This window comes from Lithobates pipiens, unplaced genomic scaffold (genome assembly GCF_037356315.1).
Source record: "Lithobates pipiens isolate NorthernLeopardFrog02 unplaced genomic scaffold, aLitPip1_a1.2 Scaffold_8, whole genome shotgun sequence".
NCBI lineage: Eukaryota > Metazoa > Chordata > Amphibia > Anura > Ranidae > Lithobates > Lithobates pipiens.
Genome location: NW_027507903.1, coordinates 107989765 through 108009490, shown reverse-complemented (window position 1 = coordinate 108009490; position 19726 = coordinate 107989765). Strand labels below are relative to the sequence as shown.

Genomic DNA, 19726 nt, shown 5'->3' with positions numbered 1-19726 from the left:
AGGGCCAGTCCAGAGACCGTTAATCAAGATAGCAGACAACAGTGTTAGAGCGTGCATAGAACAGCGTGTGGTGATGAAGTTTCTTGTGAACGAAGGCATAAAACCCACGGATATCTACAGAAGACTTCAAGCACAGAACGGTGATGAGACGGTCAGCTGCAGTAAGAAGCATATCAAAGATGGTCATACTTCCGTCTGTGACGTTCCCGGCTGTGGTAGTTCCTAGCCCCCAGCAGTCATTCCTGTGAACATCCAGTGTGTGGAACACCTGATCCTGCATAATAAATCCATAACCTGTTGAGAAATTGCACAAGAGATGAATGTTTCTGTGGGAACGTTGAACACTATAATGAATATTACTGTCATGTTCTGAGTGATGTGCATACGTGTCTGCAGAAAAAACAGCCTGGTTTGATCATGGGCATCCTGTTTCTCCAAGACAACGCACAAGCTCATACCGCACAACATGCACATTACAGCAACTCAGCAAGGAGGTATTGTCACATCCCCTTTACAGCTCGGATCTCGCTCCAAGTCATTTCCACCTGTTTGGACCCCTAAAAGAATTCCCAAAGGTCAGCATTGCAGCACTGATGAAGCAGACTGTCCTAGACTAGCTCCTGTCAGAATGGGGATCCGCTTTGTTTACAAAGGCAGATCTCCATTCTGCCTCTGTACTAGCCATTCACGGGTTGCCAGCGGACATTGAATCCCACCAGGGGCGGATCCAGGGGGGGGGGCAACAGGGCAATTGCCCCCCCTCCCCCGAAATAGTAGCAGTGACATGTCATTGTCACATTCTCACTTGCTCTGTCTGCGCTGCCGTGCCACTGCCTCCTCTGCCCGAGTCTCTCTCAAATAACCCAATCAGCGGTGCAGAGAGAGACTCGACTTGTAGTTACGCCCAGCACTGACCAGGATATCAGAAGGAGGAACAGCGGTGGGTGGAGCCTCTCTCCTGCACTCGTTGCTAACGCCTGGGCCGCCTGGCGTCTAGCAACGAGTGACGTCAGTCTGAGTGAGTCACGTGGGAGGGAGCCTCACTCTCAGACTGAGCCAATGTGACGGAGGCGGAGCTGCTGGAGAACAGGTCAGGCAGCCAGGGACAGGAGAGTCAATGTTATGTGCAGGGGCGGGCTGGGCCGGGGGGCAGGGATGAAATTGCCCCCTGGGCCGCTCTGATTCCCCAGAAAAAGGAGGCTGATGTGCTATTGTGCTGCCAGTGGTGAATATCGCATGTGCAGTTCCACAATTAGCTGAGTACAACCCCATCAGGTGGCAGCTTTATAGTCCATGTCTGGCCCCCATGCAGACATACTACCAGCCGTCACTGCCACAGGATCCACAAGGCAGCGGCGCTGACACCGACAGGCTAGGTGAAGGGATATAACCTTCAGCTGCGGGGTGATTTCCTCCCCCTCCCTTTCCTCTTCACACAGACACTGCCTTTCGTCTGCTCTCTTCCTTTGCTCATTGGCCCTGGCCAGAGCCAATGAGAGGGAGGTGTCAGAGCAGGAGAGGATCATGGGATATGTAGTCCCAAGTACCAGTGGAAAATTGTGATTGCCTAGGAATTGATTGTAGCCCACAGCATGCACAGGGGGAGGGGAGAGAAAACCAGGAGGCTGCAAAGGACATCGAGGGAGATGAGAGGGGATCATGAGGCAGTGAGTATGAGTTGGAGGGAGATGAGAGGGGATCACGAGGCAGTGAGTACGAGTTGGAGGGAGAAGAGAGGGGATCATGAGGCAGTGAGTACGAGTTGGAGGGAGATGAGAGGGGATCATGAGGCAGTGAGTACGAGTTGGAGGGAGATGAGAGGGGATCATGAGGCAGTGAGTACGAGTTGGAGGGAGATGAGAGGGGATCATGAGGCAGTGAGTACGAGTTGGAGGGAGATGAGAGGGGATCATGAGGCAGTGAGTACGAGTTGGAGGGAGATGAGAGGGGATCATGAGGCAGTGAGTACGAGTTGGAGGGAGGTGAGAGGGGATCATGAGGCAGTGAGTACGAGTTGGAGGGAGCCTGAGAGGGAATAATTATTTCCCCTTTCCCTGCTGGGAAGACGCTGCAGCTGAGCAAGGTGATGACCCTTTTGTGGAAGCAGCAACATGGTCGGCCACAGGTTACTTGTTACCTGTGACAGACCCCCTGATCTGTTGTGTGGGGAAACAATACAAATGTAGCAGCCCATGTATTGTGGGAACTGCCCCCCAAATCCCTGCTGCCGCCATCCATCCATCCATGCACACAACCCCTTTCAGGATGTCGGATACATGGATTCCAATAGGGGGGTTGTTTTACTACAGGTCCCACAGTCCCAGCTTAAACCCCTCAGAACTGAGGACGTGTCCCCCGGCCCTTAAACTGGTGAAGGACTACAGGTCCCCAGCATGAACCCCTCAGCACTCAGGATGTGTCACACCCCCCAAATAGTGTAGGACTAAGGGTCACAGCATGAACCCTTGGGATCTAAGGGGCCACATCCTTAAATCTCTGGAGTTCATGCTGGGACTTGCTTTAGTCCTTCACTTTTGAGGATGTGACCCCCAAAGTGAAGGAATACAGGTCCCAGCATGAACTCCTCAGCACTCAGGATGTGTCACAACCCCCCCCCCCCCCACACACACACACACACTAGTGAGTTACAGGTCACAGCATGAATCCGTGATATCTAAGGGGGTCACATCCCTAAAATCTGAAGGTGTTCATGCTAGGACTTGTACTCCGGAACTAATTGGGGGGGGGGTCACATCCTTAGATCTCAGGCGTTAATGCTTGGACTTGTAGTCCTTCAATAGTTGCAGGGGGGTCAGGTCCTCAGCTCTGAGGGATTCGATCAGAGACTTGTTTGCACTTTAGTTCCTGGAGGCCATGGTGATACAAGTCCCAAATGGACCCTGCAGGGCCACATTGTCCTCCCTGCCCCTAACCCATCTTTGTGATAATGTAAAACCTTAGATTGTTTTCCCTGATCCATCACTTTGCCACCACTACCTCTATGGGCCACTTGACTGGACTTGCCCCCCAGGCCTAAGGCTGCCAGCCCTCCCCTGAATGAATGTCATGTGACAAATCGCAGAATACATGTGTGCCATTATGTATGATTATTTCTTGTGATACTGCACTGCGTTACTTTGACTGGCTGATAATTGCGCGGTTGTGCAACGCTGTACCGAAATAAAATTGATGTCCTTTTTTTCCCACAAATAGAGCCTTCTTTTGGTGGCATTTGATCATCTCTGCAGTTTTAATTTTTTGCGATATAAACAGAAAAAGAGCAAGAATTTTGGCAGTGCCCCTCCCGAGACTTGACTCTGTATCCGCCTTTGAATCCCGCAGCATGCAGTAGTAGCTAGAGCATGCCACCGGCAGTGCACGCCCACCCGTTTTCGCTCGAGCTGATGTACAGCTACGGCGATTTGGGCAGCAACCTGTCCTTACAAAAAGACGGAGTCTGGTCAGCTAGCAGTTACTTACCACCAAAACAAAGCTCTATTTGTGTGAAAAAAATAATAAAACGTTCATATGGGTACAGTGTAGCATGAAAGCGCAATTGTCCTTCAAAGTGCAACAGTGCTGAAAGCTGAAAATTGGCCTGGGCAGGAAGGTGGTTTAAGTACCAAGTAAGCAAAATGAGCAGATGATACACAGAGATGGAACAAATCTCCCTACATAATTATATCTTCTATCTTCACCTTTATATACTATTTAGAAAGTGCACGTTCTGTTAGCCCACGTACACACGGTCGGAGATTTTGGCAACCAAATCCGTCGGATTTTGCCCGTTGGATTTAGTCCGACGGATTGTGTCCGAAACTGTTGCATACACACGGTCGGGCCAAGTTGGCGAAAAATCCGATCTTTCAGAACGTGATGACGTAATTTCGTTACGATGGGACTACATCCAGGCTAGTAGCCAATAGCTTTGATGTAGGAATTTGATCTGAGCATGCGTGGCACTTGGTCCGATCAAAATTCTCTACACATGATTGGAATATGTCCGACCGGCCCAGTTGGTCGGGAAATATTTCCAACATGTTGGAAAATTGGGTCCGACGGAGATTCGGACGGAGTCAATCCGATGCATACCACACACAGTCGGATTATCTGACGACACGGTCTGAAAAGACGCATTCCGACAGATTATCCGACCGTGTGTACAAGGGCTTAGAATTTTCTCTTCTTGGTTCCCCTGTGGGAGAGGAGTATGACTAGACACTGTAAGTCACTGTGTGAGAAAGCTGATTGGAGGAAAGACCCACACCCCCTCCCCACACATGCAGAGGTTGCCTGTGAATAGTTTTGAAGTCTGCTAATCTATTTATAGCAACCTCCCTGGACACACACTTCTATCTGCCATCTCTGAAAGCTTGTCAAAAGTTATTAGGCTGATAACAGAGGAACGGAGGAGGACAAAGCTACGGGTGCTTTGAAGAGAGATACATAAACACTGCAGATAGATGTGCCCAGTTCACATTTTATGAATCGGGTTTACATCGACTTTAAGGATGCGGCAGCCAGCTTCCCGACCCACTCATTAACAATCAGCTATTTACAGTTTGTTATGGAGAAAAAAATAAATGCACAACGCGTGTAAAAACATATGCATTTTTGGTGCAGGTCCATTACACGCAAAAAATCTGCTGCGAGAAAAAAAGATTTTAACAAACTTTGTTGCAGATTCCTGCCTTTTTTTATTCTGAAGAAATCACTGCATGTTTGTTTGTGTCCATGTGGTAAGTAAATCTGTATGGGGGTGATTTCATAATCATCAACTAGCTACTGCACATGCAGGGCTCTAATGAGGAAAATTGCAGGGTCTACATGCTTTCCAATTGGGTATCTCACTAAAATTTTTATTTTTGTTGTAGGGTATGCCTGAAATCTGACTTGTATCTTAGCGCAGACTTCTGGGAAAATCAGAGAGCCAATCACACAAGCAGGAAATTAGGTTTCTGGGGGGCGTTCTGTACAGATTCTATGTACAGGTAGCCATATTGCATCGCATTTTACAGAAGGTTACAGAGCTGCAGATTGAAAAGGAAAGGTAATCTGTAATAACATTCAATCACAATATGACTTGTGTCGCAATTGTATATGCTATATTATATATTTTTTTTATTTGCTGTTCTTTGCTATTCTTTTTCCTACAAAAGTGGAGTTACCCTTTAACCACTTTAAGACCAGCTGTCGCAGTTATACTGTGGCAGGTTGGCTCTCCTGGGCGAATCGCCTCCATTGTACGTCAGCCTCTTTAAGAGCTCTAGGAGCTGGAGCTGATGTGCGTGGCCGGCGGCTGCGATGTCTGCCGGCCACCTCGATTGCTCCTGAGAGAGACAGAATAGGGATCTGTCAATGTAAGGTCTCTGTTCTGTCAGGGGAGGAGAGACAAATGTGCTGTTCCTAGTGATTAGGAACAGCGATCTCTTTCCTCCTCCAGTCACTGCACTCCTAATAGAGTTCTGCCGCGTACACACGTAGTGGACTATCCGGCGGACTTCCCCGAACGGGCTACTTGCCCACACACGGCACTTTTTCAGCGGACTAATACGGCGTACTAAGTCCTCCGGACTATCCGCCGTACTTTTGAAATGAACGGACTCGCCCACACATGCGGAGGAAAGTCCGCTCATTTTGAGCGCGTCTCCAGGTAGGCGGAGCCCGCAAAGGAGACGTCGCTGGTCCCGCCACCTGGTATGGACTTAAAGGGGAACCCCAACGCCGAAAAAAATCAGCGTGGGGGTCCCCCCCAGGTCCACATCAGACCCTTGTCCGAACACGCTACCCGGCCGGCCAGGAAAGGGGGGGGTCGAGCGGGCTGCCGGATTCCGATAAGCCCCCCGCCCGCAGACCCTGACAACCAATGGCCAGGGTTGTCGGGAAGAGGCCCTTGTCCTCATCAACATGGGGACAAGGTGCTTTGGGGTGGGGGGGCCGCGCGGCCCGCCTTCCCCAAGGCACCCCCCCATGTTGAGGGCACGCGGCCTGGTACGGCTCAGGAGGGGGGGGCGCTCGCTCGTCCCCCCCTTTCCTGGCCGGCCGGGTAGCGTGCCCGGACAAGGGTCTGATGTGGACCTGGGGGGGACCCCCACACCATTTTTTCTCGGTGTTGGGGTTCCCCTTTAAGTCCATACCAGGTGGCAGGGCCAGCGACGCATCCTTCGCGGGCCCTGCCTACCTGGAGACGTGCTCAAAATGAGCGGACTTTTTTCCGGGCAGGAAAAGTCCATTCATTTCAAAAGTACGGCGGACTGGCACATGCACGGCCGGATTGTCCGCCGAAATGCACGTCCGGTGGGAAGATTGGAGTGCAAAACTACTTTCTAAGTCCGCCGTACTTTCGGGTCAAAAAAGTCCGCGGAGGCTACACACGGGGGGATTGTCCGGCGGACTTGAGTTTGCCAGACTTTTCCACCCGATTGTTTGATCGTGTGTACGGGGCATTAGAAACACCTCCCTAAGGAAAACTTAACCCCTTCCCTGCCAGTGACATTTATACAGTAATCTGTGGCTATTTTTAGCACTGATCGCTGTATAAATGTCACTGGTCCCAAAAGTGTCTGATCTGTTCATCACAATGTCGCAGACCTGCTAAAAATCGCGGATCACTGCCATTACCAGTAAAAAAAAAAAAAATATATATATATATATATATATATATATATATATAAAATAAAAACGCCATAAATATATTTTGTAGACACTATAACTTTTGCGCAAACCAATCAATATACTCTTATCGCAATTTTTTTTACCAAAAATATGTAGAAGAAAACATATTGGCCTAAACTGATGAAGACATTTTTTTTTACATTTTTTTGTTTTGGATATTTATTATAGCAAAAAGTATTTTTGTTTTTTATTGTTGGTCTTTTTTTGTTTATAGCGCAAAAAAATAAACTGCAGATCAAATACCACCAAAATAAAGCTCTATTTTTGGGGAAAAAAAGGACGTCAATTTTGTTTGGGTACAGCAGCGCAGTTGTCAGTTAAAGCAATGCAGTGTGTGCCGTATCGCAAAAAATGACCTAGTCATTAAGGGGGCAAATCCTTCCAGTCCTTAACTAGTTAAACCAATTGCCATAGACATTAGACGGTTGTTGGATGTGCAGGAATAATCTGACCCCTCCTCGGGTAAGCAAGTCTTTAAAACCCTACACATTGCTCTGCTGCCCTAACACGTTTATTTGAATTTAAATAGGAGATAGTGAGTGGCACAAGAAGATCCTGCTGCCCACAAGTACACCGTGGCAGAATAGTAGCAATAGAGATGAATTTTCTTTTTTGACAATGACTTATGTCTTCCAGAGCTTCTTCCACAGAATACATGGGACAAATACCATGACCTAGAAATGGTTAGACATAAAGAGCCCTGTAAGAGTTTTCTGTTTGTAAAAAAAGATCTCAGAGTGGAGAGTGTAACTACAGCAAGTGACAGTTGCCTGGTTTCTCAATCTGAACTGGTTAATCAAAAAAAGGGAGCAGCTCCAGTCTTGTTGCTTTATGTAACCATAGAAGCAAGTCCAAGCTTTCTTTCCTTTTCATTAGGCTTGAAGATCTAGGTGGGCTGACAGAGGTGCCAGAAAAAATAATCCATGGCATGTACAGCTTTAGCATAAGGTAAGATTGACTAGCGTGTTTAACGAACTTTGAGGAATGCAAAGTACTTTTTACAAATTAGATTTAGTTTATGCATTGTATAGAAATAAAATATTAGTATTAGGCAATGCAATTAATTGTGTTCATGTTTGCATCTATCCATTTTCAGTCTTTATATGTCATACTATAAGCATTTGTATCAAATATAGAAATGTTTCTCAACTCCAGTCCTCAAGTGCCCCAACATGTCATGTTTTCAAACTTTGCATTATTTTACACAGGTGATTTGATCAGTTTCACTGCCTTAAGGCTGGGTTCACACTGCTGCAGGGGGAGATCCGGATGTGATTCGCACCGCACTGCAGTGCAAATCACATCCGATCTCCGTAGCGATGCGAGTTCAGCCATACAGATAGTATGGCTGAATTCGCATCGCTCCCGCAGCAAACTCGCACGGGACCCTTTTTTTGGTCCGCAGCAGAATCGGATCGCATGGGTGTTCACACCATGCGATCCGATTCCTGTGCGAGTGTGCAGATCGCACTGCGATATGCGGACGGATCTGGGGGTGTCATTAACATTTCATTGACACTCCCAGCCGTTCGCATAGGGCAGTGTGAACTGCCGGCGGGAGTCATGCGATGCGGGAAAACGCCGCGGATTCGCGGCGTTCCCGCATCGCTATAGTGTGAACCTAGCCTAAGACCCATACACACTATCAGATTTTCTGCTGATTTTTGTCTTCTGATTTACCAAAACCTTGTAGTGCAAGGGCCTGCCTGATTGCAAACACATTAAAACTCCTAAGGTTTGACCTCATATTATATGGTTTTGGTAAATCTGAAGGAAAAACTCAGCAGAAAAACTGATAGTGTGTATGGGGCTTTAGTAATTACCACACCGTTTCATCTGAGGGAAATCCTGAAAACATGACCTGTTGGACTGGAGTTGAGAAACTTTGAAATACAGTATACTTATGTGTACCCTATTTTATGTCATATTTGATTACATTTTTTTTTTTTGCTTGCTATAGACATTTAGGGGCAGTTATAGGGACAAATTTTGTCCCTATAGGGACAAAATGCTAACATTGTAGATTTATTGAAACAATTACTCATATAAACATGCACACTCAAATCACTTAAATCTTGGGATATACACATTTTATTCATTCAAAATATCCCATGCGTACTGGTTTTCTTATATTGTTGTTTTCTTGAAAAAAAAAAAAAAGATATTTAACCTTAAAAATATCCAATGTGGTCAATCACTAGTTTTCCTGATATCAGTTATCCAAAGGTATAATAAGTGAAGTGAGGGGCGCTAGTTAACTAAATTATTGCCGTTGTGCAATAGTATATGTTGTGCTCACAACAAAATAACAATAGATATATATTAACAAAACTAAATTGGAATCACCCAAATCCACAAAATACATAAACTTTACATAAAATTTTATATATGTATTGCTTGATAAAAAGTGCAGTCCTGAGTGCTTTGCAAGTCCTAAACATATATTCTCTTCAACCATAAGAAGATTTCACTATGCAAATTCTGTTCCCAAGTGCACATAAACATATATGAAGTGTTGCTTCCACTGTGTATATGGAACACCTCCACCACTTGCACTGTACACCCAAATGTGCTCTGAAATGGATGTCTCCTTACCAGAAGTCGTTGACCTTAATGGTTAGAAAAAGGTCAAATTGAGCCTTGTGCAAGAAAATCACTTACTACAATAACCAGAATGGACCGTGTAGGGAATGACCAGAGAGGATGCAAAAGTCGCAATAGTGTAATCCCATTTATTAAAATAAAATTAATAAAAAATACATGCCAAATGGCTGTTTACGTTCTCGTGTGCTTATGCCCGGCACTGGGGCTGTTTGCGCTTGTAATAGAATGGACAATCTGCTCTGCGTGTGGACCGGATGTGAGGTTGGATAACGTAACCAGGCACACCTCGACGTACGTTTCATATCACGTCTTCAGGAGGCGTTTCTTATGGTAGAAGATAACATATGTTTAGGACTTGCAAAGCACTCAGGACTGCACTTTTATCAAGCACTATATATATATATATATATATATATATATATATATATATATATGTATTTTGTGGATTTGGTGATTCCAATTTCGTTTTGTTAATATATAGCTATTGTTATTTTGTTGTGAGCACAACATATTCTATTGCACAATGGCAATAATTTAGTTAACTAGCACCCCTTCACTTCACGTATTATACTCACTCTAGAACTTCTCAATCTAGCATGGGGGATAGCAACTGTAGTCTATTTTTTTATTGATTTTTTTTTTTTGGCATAAGGTTTCCATTTATTTTTCACTATTTGGGTTTCAAATATATTTTGTAAACTTGCACCTACGCATCCAAAGGTATGACCATTGCCCCATCTAAGTACCTTAAGCCTAGGTTCACACATATGCGATGTGGGAACCAGCGCCATTCCAGTGCCGGTTCCTGCATCGCGTCTCTCTCGTAGGTAGTTCACACTGCCATCTGCGAACCGCTGCGGGTGTCAGTCCAATGTTAGTGACACCACCAGATCGGTTTACAGATCGCCGCACGAGCTGTGAACTCACACAGGAATCGGACGTATTATTTTTCTGCATATCCAATACGATGTCTGACTGAACTCGCAATTGCACAGCCATCGCATTCGATCAGCACCGCAGTTCGGGTGCAAATCACATGCGATGTCTGTGTTCGCACAAGTATAAACCCAGGCTAACATGTTCCTCTTACAGATTAAAAAAAGTGCTTATGTTTAATATTTAAAACAAGTATTAAAATTAGGTCATGACGCACATTTTCTTATTTAAACACAATTAATATTTAATTTTTTATAATTTAAAGACTGATTTTTTTTTTTTTTTTTTTTTAAATGAGGACAAAGGATGGTAATTACATTGAGGCTTGGTTCACACTGCATCACGGAGCGGCTCACAGCAGGTGTCTGGTGCGTCCCTGTTCACCGTTTCAGGTCCGATTTCAGTCCAAAGTTTTGGCTGAATTCGGACCTGAAACAGACCAGAAGACGCACAGGACTCCTCTGCAATTCTCACCGGAGCCGCTTTGGAGATTTGTGAACCGGCTCCATAGAGAGCTGGTCACAATCTCCTGACATGCAAATTGGATGCAGAGAAACCCACATCCAATTCGCAATAGTGTGAACCCAGCTTGATTGAGAAGTGTTCTGGTGGCTGCTCTCTTAGCCTAGGTTCACATATACGTGGGTGTGGGAATGTGTAAAATCTGCACATAAAACCACAGGCAAACCACGCTGCTATTTGGCAGACACAACGGGTTCCCATTAAAGTGCGTTTTCTGTGGTGGAAAATTGCATGGTGCGAAAGCACCATACGATTCCCCTGCAGCTGTGTTTTAAAAAGGAGCAGGGATCTTTTCCCTGCGTTTCCCACTGGTACAGTAGGCCAGTCAAATGAATGGCGTGGTGTGCCGGCACAAACGCAACCTACACCAATTGCATAGGTGTTAACCTAGCCTTAGTTGAAATCTTCTGTCTTCTGCCCCCCCCCCCCATACCCTCATAGCTGTAATCTTCCAGTACTATGGGGGTTAAAACTGTCATAGACACTTGTCAAAACACTCTTCTGTGTTTACAAGGAACAGCTTTGCTCTCAGTGGCTCCCGGATCTAACAGATCCCTTCACATTCATAGTGGTGAGGTGTTCTGACAAAATGCCAAACCCGGCAGAATGTTGAAATCACGTTACTTCCTGTGATTTCCGCTGCTTTAAAATTGAGCATCAAAACAGTGTCACGGACTTCTAAATATTGTTTTGCACTATATAAGCTGAGTTTACTGTTAAAAATAATTGTGGTATGCAAGAATTGGGTGGGTGTAAAAAGATGTCTGCTGCCGCCTTCTGACTGCGGGCTCAGTACAGCCAAGTTAGAAGGTGTAGGAAGATGTCTATCGATTGACGAATTTGACATGCAGTGTCCTGACATCAGCGATGATGCACTGCGCATCCGCAAATGACGTGGTGCACATGCGTAGTGCATGTGGTTTTCTACATCTCCTGAACTCTGCACTATGCGTATCATAATCCTAAACTCTGTCCTATGTACATAACACACTTCTGTACCCTGCACTCTGTAAATATCGCACTCAGATACAGCCAGCCCTTTGAGGGCAACCATACTGCTGATGTGGCCCGAAATTAAATTGAGTTTGACCTTAAAAAAAAAAAAGGGGTGGATTTACTAAAGGCAAATACACTGTACACTTTGCAAATGCAGTTGCTTCACGGCTTAGTAAATGAGGTAAAGCTCAATTTTGCAAAGAATACCTAATCACATGCAAGGAAAATAAAAAAACAGTATTTTTGCTTGCACATAATTAGATGATAAAAGTCAACAGAGCTTAACCCTAGCTTTGAATTGACTGCACTTGTAAATAAGGACCTCTGACTTTTTTTGCGGGCTTTCCTCATCAACATACTTGTTCCAGGTCAAGGGTTTGAAGTGGTCAGCAGAACAGTCAGGCAACAATAGCAATTTCAGAAAGGTCACCAGTGGCAGCCCCCATTTTCTATTTTGGCAGGTTTCTTTTATGTAAATCACATTGTTTTAATCAAATTGGGCTCCCTAAAAATGTCCTTGCATTAAGAGGACCCCATTTCGCCTTTTATATATTACATTTATTTAACGCAATGCAAAATAGATGCACTATTTGCTATACCACAAAGGAACAAATTGGACAGTAACATAAACTCTCTAACGCAACTTCCTTTCGTATTACTCTTGCTTTGGTTTGCTCATAATGCAGAATACAACACTAAAGAGTTTAATTGCATGACATAAAGCAACCTAACTGGACCTATTCTTAAAAAATACACTACAAATAAGAACAATACATCCACATTACATCTGAATTTGCTTCAATACAGGTGGTTCCCAGGTTACAAACGGGTTTGTAGGTTCGTTCTTAAGTTGAATCTGTTTTTTAAGTCGAAACAGGTAAAACATTTTTAAGTGTAGCTCCAGGCAAAAAAAAATGATTTTTAAGCTTTTTGCATAGCATAGGGAAGGGTTAATACCCCTGTAACATTTGTTTTGCTGTCTGTGCCCCGGTTCAGAGGATTATATCTCACTTTCTGTCCCAATGACAATTGGATTTTGAAAATTGTGGGTTGTAGTGGAAACCAGCCTTGGTGATAAAGCATGAGTGGAGGTACCTTTTTCCCATAATAACTCTTAGCCCTTGTACACACGGTCGGACATTCCGACGGAAAATGTGCGATTGGACCGTGTTGTCGTATAATCTGATCATGTGTGGCCTACATCGGACTGTTTCTGTCGGAATATCCGACCGACAAAGTTTTAGAGCTGGGCTATAAAATTTTCCGACAACATCCGATCGGACAAAGTGCCATGCATGCTCAGCTCAAATTCCTAGACCAAAGCTATTGGCTACTAGCCTGAACGTAGTCCAGTCTTAACGAAATAACGCCATCGCGTTACGAACGATCGGATTTTCCGACAACTTTGTCCGACCGTGTGTATGCAACACCAGTTTCGGACAAAATCCGTCGGACAAAATCTGATGGATTTTGTTGTCGGAATGTCGGACCGCGTGTACAAGGGCTTACAGGAGTGAATTTCCCTTCCTATTGGTAGATTTCTTGTCTCCCTCCGTTAGTAAGTAGGAGTCGTTTGTAAGTCGGGTGTTTGTAACTAGAGGACCACCTGTACTTGAATAGACATTCCTATACAAAAATTACATTTAGCCTAGGTTCACCTTGGTCAGATTTGGCATGCGATTTGACAATAGCACCGCCCGAATCGGTGCAGCGCCGCAAAGTGGGCGTCGCACCGATTCCCAAAAGTAGTTCCTGCATAGATGTCTGTCAAATTGCCCCCCGAAGCTGAACTCACACGATTTCCAACCCCCAGCAATGTGAACCTGGGCTCACTGTCGGAAATTTGTTTGCTTGAGAAAAAATTTCCATCCTGTCCCTTCGAAATTTTCTCAGAACTGCGGTTGATTTGACCCCAATACCAATTAGAAAATTGAAGGAATGTTCTTAAAACAAAGATTTGTGAATTAAATTCTAAGAATTAAGAACTAAGTAGGGGTTAATATCCCATGTTTTTCGGTTGCTTGGAGCATGATGGGTGTGCCATGTCAATAGATACTACAAATAATCTATTGTTTTCTGACATTGTCTGTGGAACATCCAACAAAGATAAGAAGAACAGCAAGGCACAGCCATTATGGCTGCCCTCATGTAAATATATAATTACAAACTATAAACAGAAACCAGGTTAACAAAGAGCAAGAGAAAGAGCTAGATAAGGAAATTATGTCCACAAAAAAGAAAAGAAAAAAAAATGAAATTAACTTTCCAAAAAAAAATTTCATTAAAAAAAAAAAGACATAAGAACCCCAAAGCATGAAAAGAGCGGGAACTGTCATGGAGGGACACAAATAAGCAACCTACTGCCAGAGACACTCAGAGACATGAAATAACGAGGTGTTCAACTCTGCAGTAGTGCAACCAGGGCTTTTTTTCAGCGGGAACACGGGGGAACGCAGTTCCGGCACCTCCAGCACTGAATGTATAAAATAGCATGAGGTGTGCTGGAGGGTCTATTGATGTTAGCTGCTGGGGGATCTATTGTCACTGGTGGAGATCTGATTTTGTGTAAGGGTCTATTGTTGCTGATGGGAAATCTATTGTTGCTGGGGGGTCTTATGTTGCTGGAAGAGATCTACTGTTTAGGGAGAGGTCTATTTTTACTGGCTGCTGGACGATCTATTGATGCTGGCTGATGGGAGATCTGCTGTTAGTGCTGGGGGGGCGGGGTCTAATGTTGCTTGGGTGAATATTTTGTTACTGGGTGTGATATTTTGTTGTGAGTAGTTCACTGTTGCTGCAGGGAATCTATTGTTGTTGGGGTGGAGTACATTGTTGCTGGGGGAGTCTATTATTGTGTGGTGATCTATTGCTGGGATTCTATTGTTGCTGGCTGCAGGGGATCTATTTTACTGCTTTTCTTTTTATCATCAACATGTTCCATACAAATGATTTAGCACCACAAAATGATACTTGGTTCTGTATTCTTTAAAAGGGGCAGTACTGGTAGGTCAGTGTCAAGGGAATCAAGGGACGGTGGTCAGAGGTGGGTAGGGGGCAGAGACAAGGGGTGACTCAGACGGGGGGAGTTCCTGCACCTATTCTCAGAGAAAAAACCCAATGTTTTTATCTGATGAGACAGCAATATGTTCTTGTTTTACACATGGTCATACAAAGATGTCAAGAACCAACGTGAAACAAGGGAGAACAGTAAGAAAAGGAGGAAAAATTAGGATTCTATTAACAGGAATATTTGGATAAATGATATGAAACATCTGCCATTGGGAGGATCACACACCAGAAGATAAATCTAATAGCAACAGATTACCCTGGTACACTTTGAGCGTCCAGAATATAGTTACTTCATAACTAATATCTAGGCCTTCATACCTACAGTATGCCTATGCAGAGGCTGAACCTAAGCGAGGGAAAAGAGATAAAGGTATAAATATTTTTGGCAAATAGCTAAATGGGTTGTACTAAAGTCATGGACTACATATTGAAGAAGAGATTTAATGAGGGCCAGAAAATTGTCTTATGAAGCTGCCATATTTGATGTCCCATGAGCATTTCTTGTTATTCACATCTTGAGATGTTATTTATTGTCTTTAACCGCTTGCCGACCTCTGCACGAACATTTACGTCCTCCTCCTTCACTGCCAGTCAAATTTACACAGTAATCATTGCATTTTTAATCGCACTGATCGCTGTATAAATCTGAATGGTCCCAAAATAGCGCCAAAAGTGTCCGATGTGTCCGCCATAATGTCGCAGTCACGATAAAAATCACAGATCGTTGCCATTACTAATAAAAAAAAAATTACTAAAATTGTCATAAAACGATCCCCTATTTTGTAGACGCTATAACTTTTGCGCAAACCAATCAATAAACGTTTATTGCGAATAATTTTTTTTTTTTTTTACTAAAACTATATAGAAGAATACGTATTGGCCTAAAGTTTTTTTTGGGGGTTATTTATTATAGCAAAAAGTAAAAAATATTGCGTTTTTTTTATTTTTTTCAAAATTGTCGCTCTTTTTTGTTTATAGCGCAAAAATAAAAACCACAGAGGTGATCAAATATCACCAAAAGAAAGCTCTATTTGTAGGGAAAAAGGGACGTCAATTTTGTTTGGGAGCCACATCGCATTTGTCAGTTAAAACAACGCAGTGCCAAATCACAAAAAAATGCTCTGGTCTTTGGGCAGCCAAATGTCTGGGGCTAAAGTGGTTAATGTCTCTAACCCTTGTAAGATTTCAGATGGAGGTCTATGCTGCATTAGGATTATGTTCACACTGTGTTTGTTTGTGTTTTTCTTAATGCATTTTTTTTATGTGCATTAGGGCATGTTCTCAAGCAAGTTAAACGTCCATTTTCAAGCGCTTCCATTGTTATGCAATTTTTACTGTAGCCAATAAAAACCTGTGTATACTGTCATTGCCAGATTTATAATGGGGCAAAAAGGGCAATTCCTCAGCCCCCCTCCCCCCTTCCAGAGCAGGCCCAGGCTTCCTTTATGAAAAAATATTAAACTTATTTACCCTCGAGACTTCAGTAGCCGTGTAACCTTTGCCATGTGCCAATCATGTCTCACGCCATCAGTTTTATTACATGATGAAGGGCTTGCTGATACTTCTTTTTTTTTTTTTTCCACAAACGTTTTATTGAGCATTTTCTTGGGTACAACAACAAACATTGAAGGGATTGTTTGCGCACAAACATCAACACTTACATACACACATACATACACTTAAGTACATCCAATCCTGTCAAAATATCAATAGAGTCAACCCCTTGAAGCTACAGTAGTAAAAAAAACAATATTATAAACCATCAGAGAACAAAAACAAAAAAGAAACATAAAACCAACAATAGTGTCTGAAAATCAAGTAAAGTCACTCTTTTTTTATATTTTAGGGTGCATCATCACTTGGTTATGGTGGCTTAACTCCTTTGTGTCATATGACACCTTTCCTATCGCCCTCTTGTGTTAAAATAGAGCTACTCCGGCGCATCCATCCAAATCTGATAAAGCTGGGAAGGGGAGAGAGAAAAAAAAAAGGGGGGGGGTACAGAGGTTGTAAGAGGTAGGGCCTGTAGAGTGTCTAAAATGGGTTGTAAGGGGTAGGGCCTGTAGACTGTCTAAAATAAGTTGGTTCTAGAGCAGGCAGGGAGAGGGGGTGAGACCTTCACCAACTGCCCCCTCCCTTAACCAGTGATTCTCAGGAAGCAGTGCAGCATTATTCCTGAAGAGTAAGAGATCCTACGGAGGGTTGAGCATTAAGTTTCTTATAAGTGAATTATGGTACCACTTGGGTGAGTTCCTTAAATCGATGTGAGTTTTTAAACAACCTCCAGGGTTCCCATATGGCCGTAAATTTATCGGTTTTGTCTAAGGTAATATGGATCAGCTCTTCGATTTCCGCTATACGGTAGGTTCGCTGAATCCATTCCGCTAAAGGTGGGGATGTCGACCTCCAATGCACTGGTACACACATTCTGGCTGCGTTCACCAAGTGCATTGCGATCGATTTGTAGTAGCGTTTTTCAGGGATTTTCGACAAATGCAATAGATATTGTGCTGGTGAAAATTCCAGCTTGAGGGATGATATTTCTTTTATGCTTTCGTGCACTTGGAGCCAGAATGACTGTAATTCCAGACAGTTCCACCAGATATGAAGGAACGTGCCTTTTTCCTTACCGCAACTCCAACACCAATCAGATACTGAGTGGTAGAACTTGTGTAGTAGGTCTGGGTTTCTATACCAGCAAGAGCATAATTTGTATCCGTTCTCTTGTATTGAGACATTCTGGGAACCCTTATGAATATAGAGATTGATATAATCCCATTCCTCCTTGCTTATCTCTGTTCCAAGCGCGGAGTCCCAGTAAGTGCGGTCCCTGTGTAACAATGACGCGGGTTTTCGAATAGGGAGGCATAGATGTGCGAGATGACGTGCGCCTGAGGCTCCGCATGGGAACAGAGAGATTCAAAAGTTGTCGCAGGTTTGGTGATCTTGTCTCTGTTGGATGGTGTATCAAGATAGTGTATCAAGATAGTGCTTGAGTTGCATATAGGACCAGAAAGGAAATGCTCCCGTTCTGGAAATTTCCGCCAATTCCATTTGTCGCACAAAGCGTCCTCTGCAGAAGAATTGTTTGGCTAGCATCTCCTCGTGGGGCCACTCCGCCCACACAAAGGCTCCCGACAAGCCCGGGGGGAATTCTGGGTTTCCTCTAATTGGAGTAATGGAGCACATTCTATCAGAGACTGCATGAATAGCGCATTCTCTGTCGAACGCGTGAAGAGTGGCGTCAACGAGGGGATGGGCCAAAGCCTGAGCAGCAATCATGTTCCTAGGTATCCATGGGGCATACCGTAGATTAGTGTTTGAGATCAGGTTCTCGAGGGTCACTCACCCTTTGTGTTTAGCATGAACTTTCCAATCAATAATCCGGGGGCGAGATGGACTGCCCGGTAATAGTGTTGGATATCGGGGGACACTGCCCATCAGTTTTGGCAAAACTAGTTTTGTCCCGCGTATCCGGCCGGCTTGCTACCCCAGAAGAAAGCCCGGCATATGGATTTATATTGTGTGAAAAACTCGCTTGGTAGGCGGATCGACATTGTTTGGAGCTTGTACAACAGACGCGGAAGAATTGTTAATTTTAATAATAGACGCGCGCCTGAACCAGGAGATGGAGGACCTGTCCCACCTCTGGAGGTCCTAATGTATACTTTGTAATTCTGCCAAAAAGATCCTGCTGTATAGATCTGAGAATTTAACAGGGAGTTGTATGCCTAGATATTTTATGGCATCAGTTTTCCATTTGAAAGGGAAATATTGTCTACATTGCTGAACCATGTTTACCGGTAAGGAGATGTTCATCGCAAATGACTTGGCATAATTGATTTTTAAATTTGATAAGCTTTTAAACCATTCCAGGACCTGCAGGAGAGTAGGTAGTGGCGAGGAGAGAAAGAGAAGTACATCATCGGCAAAAGCCGCAACCTTGTACTCTCTTTCTTGTACTTTAATACCCCCAATATCCAAATGCGATCGAATGCATCTTAAGAGTGGTTCCAGTGTTAGAATATACAATAGGGGAGAGGGGGCAACCTTGTCTTGTCCCGTTATGGATGGAGAAGGCGTCCGACAGGTGTCCGTTTTACTCTAACTTTAGCATTGGGATTAGCGTACAGGGACATAATAAAGGTTCTTATGCGAGGCCTGATCCTGAGCTCAGTACCGCTTCCATATAGTCCCAAGCTACCCTGTCGAACGCCTTCTCAGCATCTATTGCCAGGAAAAAGCCTTCGCTTCTGGTAGAGGTGAGCCAGTAATGTAGTGCTTTGATCGTATTGTCCCTGGCTTCCCGGCCAGGGACAAACCCCACTTGATCCAAACCTATCCATTTGGGCACGTGGGAGGAGAGGCGTGTTGCCAGAATTTTAGAGAACAGTTTGACATCCACGTTAAGGAGCGAGATCGGGCTATAGCTGGCGACATTCGAGAGATCCTTCCCTTCTTTTGGGATCACCGAAATATAGGCCTCCAGTAGACGCGCCGATTCCCTAGGGGTGGTAGCAAGAGAATTAAAAGCCTTAAGGAATGTTGGTGCTAAAATGTGGGAGAAGCTTTTATAACATTGGGCCGTGAACCCGTCTGGTCCCGGGCTCTTGCCCGGCCTCATGGCTTTTAATGCCGCTAGGAACTCCTCCAGCGACAGAGGTGCCTCTAGGGCCTGGGCATCCTCGTCCGATAATGCTGGGGTGCCATGCAAATCCAGGAATTCCCATATCTGGGCTAGGAGCGAGTTATGGCCAGGCGGGTTCACGCCCCCTGCTTGGAGGTTGTACAGCTGATTGTAATACTGTTGGAACTGTTCGGCAATTTCTTAATTTCTTGAATAGGTTTGGCCTGAGTGGTCTGTGATATGGTGAACCTTAGAATTCAGTGTGCGCTGTTGCGTTGCCCTGGCCAGCAGTCTGCC

General features: G+C 44.4%; 1 protein-coding gene across 3 annotated transcripts in view; it reads left to right on the top strand.

Annotated features, from left to right (window-relative positions):
* Window positions 1-7491: 7491 nt before the first annotated feature.
* The window catches only part of LOC143963465 (uncharacterized), a 106122-nt gene continuing 93887 nt past the window's right edge, over window positions 7492-19726 (top strand). For all 3 annotated transcript variants that reach the window (XM_077473096.1, XM_077473097.1, XM_077473095.1), the window contains exon 1: window positions 7492-7623. The gene's annotated coding sequence lies outside the window, so the exon portion shown is untranslated. The remainder of the gene's footprint in view (window positions 7624-19726) is intronic.